Source organism: Chrysochloris asiatica, unplaced genomic scaffold, assembly GCF_000296735.1.
Source record: "Chrysochloris asiatica unplaced genomic scaffold, ChrAsi1.0 scaffold00147, whole genome shotgun sequence".
Lineage (NCBI taxonomy): Eukaryota > Metazoa > Chordata > Mammalia > Afrosoricida > Chrysochloridae > Chrysochloris > Chrysochloris asiatica.
Genome location: NW_006408665.1, coordinates 243,851 through 249,626, shown reverse-complemented (window position 1 = coordinate 249,626; position 5,776 = coordinate 243,851). Strand labels below are relative to the sequence as shown.

General features: G+C 39.4%; 1 pseudogene; it reads right to left on the bottom strand.

Annotated features, from left to right (window-relative positions):
- Positions 1-3,504: 3,504 nt before the first annotated feature.
- LOC102817554 lies at positions 3,505-4,892 on the bottom strand (annotated as a pseudogene).
- Positions 4,893-5,776: the final 884 nt, after the last annotated feature.

Genomic DNA, 5,776 nt, shown 5'->3' with positions numbered 1-5,776 from the left:
ACAGAAGAAGCATTAGTAGTTGAAAAATAGGGCCTTGGTGATAGAAATGATGTTGGAGATCACATTATAGAATTTTGCAAGACCAAGGACTATACACATGGACCTCACCTGATAGAATACACAGAAATCAAATAGAATAATTCTGTTGAAAGAGATGACGGACCAGTTCTATACCATCAGTCAAACCATGGCCAGGGGCAGACTGTAGAACGAACTGTCAATTGCTCTTAATCAAATTCAGGCTAAAGGTGAAGAAAATTAAAACAAGCTCACAGGAGTCAAAATACAACCTTGAACATATACCACCTGGATTTACAGGCCATCTGAAGAACAGATTTGATGCATTAGACACTGAAGACCTAAGACCAGAAGAGTTGTGGGATGACATAAAGAACATCATATAGGAAGAAAGCAAAAGGTCATTAAGAAGACAGGAAGAAAGGAAAAGATAAAAATGGATGTCAGAAGAGACATTTGTTCTCCAGCATAGAGATGCTAAAGCACGTGGAAGAAGTGAGGTGTTAACAAGAGATGAACAGAAAATTTCAAAGGTCACCTCGTGAAGACGAAGTCAAATATGATAACAAAATTTGCAAAGATCTGGAGTTTGAAAACCAAAAGGGAAAAACACACTCAGTGTTTCTCAAGTTGAAGGAACTGAAGAAAAAAATTGAAACCTTGACTTGTGGTATTGCAGGATATTCTGGGCACATTATTGAATGATGCAGAAACCATCAAAAGAAGATAGAAGGAATACACAGAGTCACTGTACAAAAAGAAATGATTGATGTTTAACCATTTCAAGAGGTAGTGTATGATTAAGAGCCAATGATCCTGAAAGAAGAAATCCAAGGTGCATTGAAGTCATTAGCAAAGAACAAGGCACCAAGAATAGATGGATTACAAATTGAAAGAAAATTTATGTGGAGGCAATCACTACTCTATGCCAAGAAATTTGAAGGACAACCACCTGGCCAAATGACCAGAACAGTCTGTATCTTTGCTCTTTCCACAGAAGTGACCTAACTGAGTGCAGAAATCATGGGAATATATCACTGAGATCCCATGTATGTAGTTTTACTAAAGATAGTCCCAAAACAGCTGCAACCACACATTGACAGAGAATTTCCAGAGGTTCAAACCAGTTTCAGAACACTAAGTAAGGTGTGCCTAACCCAAGCCATGATATTTCCAATAACCTCATATGCATGTGAAAGTTAGAAAGTGAATAAGGAAGACTGTTGAAGTATTGATGCATTTTAGTTATGGTGTTGGAGGGGAATATTGAAAGTACCATGGACCACCAAAAGTACAATCAAATCTGTGTTGGAAGAAGTACAGCCAGAGTGCTCCTTGAAAGTCAGGATGGCCAGTCTTCATCTGTCATACTTCAGATATGTTGTCAGGAGGGACCAGTCACTGGAGAAGGATATCATGTTTGGTAAAGTGGAGGATCGGATAATAAGAAGAAGACCCCCAATGAGATGGATTGGCACACTGGTGGAAGCAATGGGCTCTGGCATAGCAATGATTGTGAGGTTGGCCCAGGGCCAGGCAGTGTTTCCTTCTGTTGTACATAGGGTCACTATGAGTGGGTACCGCCTTGATGACAACTAACAACAATAACAAACAACAAACCAACATGGACTTTCAGAAGAGTAAGCAATGCTATCTTGGAAGAAACACAGCCAGAATGTTCCTTGAAAGCTAGCATGGTGTAACATCATTTCTGGTACTTTGAACATGCTGTCAGGAAGGATAACTCACTTTCCATGATGTTCTTGAAAAAAACATCATCCTTGGTAAAATTTAGGTTCATAGAAAAAGAGAAGACCCTGAAGGAGATGGATTCACGCAGTGACAGCAGCAATGGGCTCAAACATTACAACAATTATGAGGATGTTGAACGACCATGACCGGCAGTGTTTCATTATGTTGTACACAGGGTTGCTGTGTGTGGCATTCTGCTCAAAGTGCTTCATTTTACAAATACTTCCCAGTTGCTTGTGGAAATTATTGTTTCTGAAGCACATTCTTTGGAGTTAATTTTTTAAAGATAAGCAAAAGTTTACCCTGTTAAAAACGACTTATATACTGAACTTTATTTAATGTTCAAACTATAGCTTCTGACCTTCATTTTCATGCTGTGTAATATAAGTAGTTATTAATCATTATCATTTGATATGATCATTTTTAAATTAGACAAGAGAGGCAGCTACAGTGCTCTGATTGCTTTTAATTAAGAAGTGAGAAGCATGTTCCCTGGGCAAATGAGCTACCTTTTGTGGCTTCTAAAAAGAAAAACCAATCAGGCTGCTCTATTGTTCTGTTTTATTTTTTTTTGGTAATTTTCCCCTTACCAGGTCTATTCTGTACCTTACCTGTTTATCAGCAAATAATGTCCAATAATATAAAACATAAAGTAAAACTGTATTTTATTTGAGGAAAAATGATCTTCTGTGCATGGAAGCATTTCCAGATATATATCTAATATTATTGTTTCTTTGTTTAAAGTGGTTATTTTCTGTTTTGTGCCAATTCAGCTAGGCTTTAATCTACTTAATGTGTTCTCTAGGACTGCTTGAAACATAGACTTTTGATATGTAGTGCATGATTACTAGTAGTAGAAGGGATACTAAATTGAATAGGCAAACTTATAACCAAACAACAGCATTTATAGTGCAGACTTGGTCCCAATGATTCTAAAGTAAGCGTACCTTCCTAGAGATCCTAGGAAAATTAAACAAAGGACTAAGAATATTATGATTATTTTCTTTTGATGAAAACTATTTATTCCAAGTAAGTTATTTTATGCAGTTTCCCCCCTCATAACAGACTTGTGATAGCCACATATTTTAAATTTATAAATAATGTTATCAAAATAATCTTAATCTTTGATATCTCACAAAATTTATATTTTACAATCCACCCTGAATATCAAGGCTGCAAGAATAACACATTTTCTATATCTGAATATTTTACAGCTGTACCTCTGCCCCACCACCCCAACACACAAAGATAAATAAATAAATAAATTTTCTTGGTTAAGGGCTAAAGTTACCTGAACAGCCAAAAATAAAATAAAATATCCAAATTATTAGCATTCATTGAATACAATTATAACTTCAATAGTCACTTTGTCATTGACAATGATTGCTTGAGCACAGGGGTGAGTGCCCCAGCAGCCGGTAGTAGAAGCTGTTGCTGCATAGACCAGTGTCTTCTCTCTGCACTGCCAGCTTCCACCTGTGCAGTGCCCCATATATAATGTGTGTGTGTATATATATGTAAACATCTTTCCTACCACACAACTTCTCTCGTATTATGCAAAGCGCATGGAAGAACAACAAAAGAGAAACAAGCCAATCATTCTTTCTTTAGGATATTATTATTTCCCTGATGCATGAAATAGTATTTAACAACAAATTAAGAAAAGGAAAGGAAAGGTTTCTTTTGTATATTCCCTAACACACAGGCAGAGTTTACTGGAGAGCATTTATATGCCTACTTCCAGACATCGTCATTTGATGTTTCAGTACTACTGGTTTTTGTGTCTGAGTCCTCAAACTGCTTTACCAGTGCTTCTCCAAGGAAATAAAAGCCTGAATTTGTGGCTATATAAGAAGTCCTTCTTTCCAAAGCCATTTCTTCTTAGCTGCTCTGTCTTCGTGAGAAACTTTCTGAGCTCATCTTTTGTGAGGAGAAGGTAATTCTCATCATTTCAGGCTATTCCTGCCTTCCCAATGCTTTTAACAACTTGTGCTCAGCTTCCAGAGAATGTGAGGGGACTTTTCCTTCTTCTGCAATGGGGAGAGTAAGACCATTCTGAGACAGCTTTCCTCTCCATTTTCCTTTGGTTCAGGTGTACTGTTGTTCTCCAGATCCTCTAGTGTGTCACAGTCTCTGTTCTCTGAGAAGTCTCCATTCCCGTCATCCTTCAGAATCTTCTGGAACTCACTCTTCCTGTCAGAAGTTCAGTGGATCAGCTTGGTCAGACAAGAGGAACTGATCTCAATTGCTGGAGGGACTCTCTTTTAGAGAGTTTAGAACTGTGCCACCAGCCTGTACTACTGGTTTGTTAACAGAAATTAGACTGGTAAAAGCAGATTCTTGACTAGTGGAAAGGGATTTTGATTTATTTTCCATTGTGTTAACTTTCCAAGCACTGGGCTTTGAAGCAGGTGGTGCAAACTTAGGAACAAAGTTCTTACAGACACTAGGAACTATGGTTGATGATTTGTTCCCATTTGCATGAAGAGATGCTGGTGCTGTGAAGGCAGCAACAGGATCCTCTTTGAAAAAAAAATTTTATGACCAGTATATTGGTGGGTTGCTTGGCACTAGGTGGGTTTTCCATACTCCAGAAGGCATCCCAATAGTCTGATTCTGTTTGCCAGCTTCTGGATTCAAATAAGGAAAGCCTTCTTCAAACTGTAACTTTTCTGCCTTATCGTCTTTCTTTTCTTCCCTAATTTCTTTAGGTGTTTTTTTTGAAAGACAAGAGCCTTTCCAGGAGTGGAAGTTACCATTCCAGTGGCGATGGTTCCTTGTGCCACCCCGCTACACTGGTTCATACCATCATGACCTCGGAAAGAGCCATGCCAACCAGATAGGTTCCCAGTGATTCCAGAGTATGCATGTCCCTTAAAAACACCAGAGTCCACAGAATCATGGCAGAATAGGGAGGGCTGATGTCAGGAATCTCCTGTAGTTCCAAGGGGTCCATTGTTAAAAAAGCCATCAGAGGAATTATGTTGACTACAGCTCACTCCAAATCTACCTTCTCCTTGGGATAGGTCCTCTCACAGTTTTTCAAAGGTAGCTGCAGGTGACTTAGCTGACTGTGGTGCTGACAAATTTAGCCAAGTAAGAACAAAGTCATGCTGCACCATTTAGGTCCAATATCTCTTGTCAGCAAGGTGAGACATCTGACCTCATAGCCAGGATCCCAAAGTGTAACTTCTGTGGTCCAGTTTCCCGAGCTCCTTGACTCTGCCAGCCAGATCTCCCATGAGGTTCTCTTGGTAAAAGGGTACTGAGTAGCCTGGCCAGTAGCATGTCTTGTGATGAAGCACAAAGTGATCTGTGTGGATCACTCTCTCAGTCCCCTCAATTGTTCATCACAAACTATCAAGTTTCTGACACTTTCTAAAAATGGGGGAAGGAAAAAGAAAGGGGAAGAGGGAACATGAAAATGTATTTGTTACATTTAAAAGAGGGGGAAGGAAAAGTGTTTATGACTATGTTCATCTAATTCAACTTCCCTGAGTAATGGCTGCTGTATAAATAGATAATATATGGACATTTGCACAGTGAGAGCAAACACTGTTCATAAGCAGGTCATAGCTAGAAAGACAGGTGGGCTCATGGGGCAAGTGATGTCATCAAGGTGACAACCCGTAAGTTTAAAGTGATATAAAAGATCCCCTAAGCAGTCAACTCCTGGTGTGGTGCTGTGGGTTAATGTGCCAGACTGCAAAGCCCTTTGAACTGTAAGGTCACAGGTTCAAGTTCACCAGCCGCTCCTCAGAAACCCTATACAGGGTCGCTATGGGTCGGGATCCACTCGCCAGCACTTAACAACAAGCAGTCAACTCCAGTGGCAAAATAGCCTCATAACAAAGCTTTTAAAATACAAATATCTCATTCTGACTCACACAATTGCTAAAAACAGTACGTAGTTGTTGTTGTTGTTGTTGTCAGGTGCCATCGAGTCGGAACTGACTCATAGCGACCCCATGCACAGCAGAACGAAACAATGCTCGATCCTGGGCCA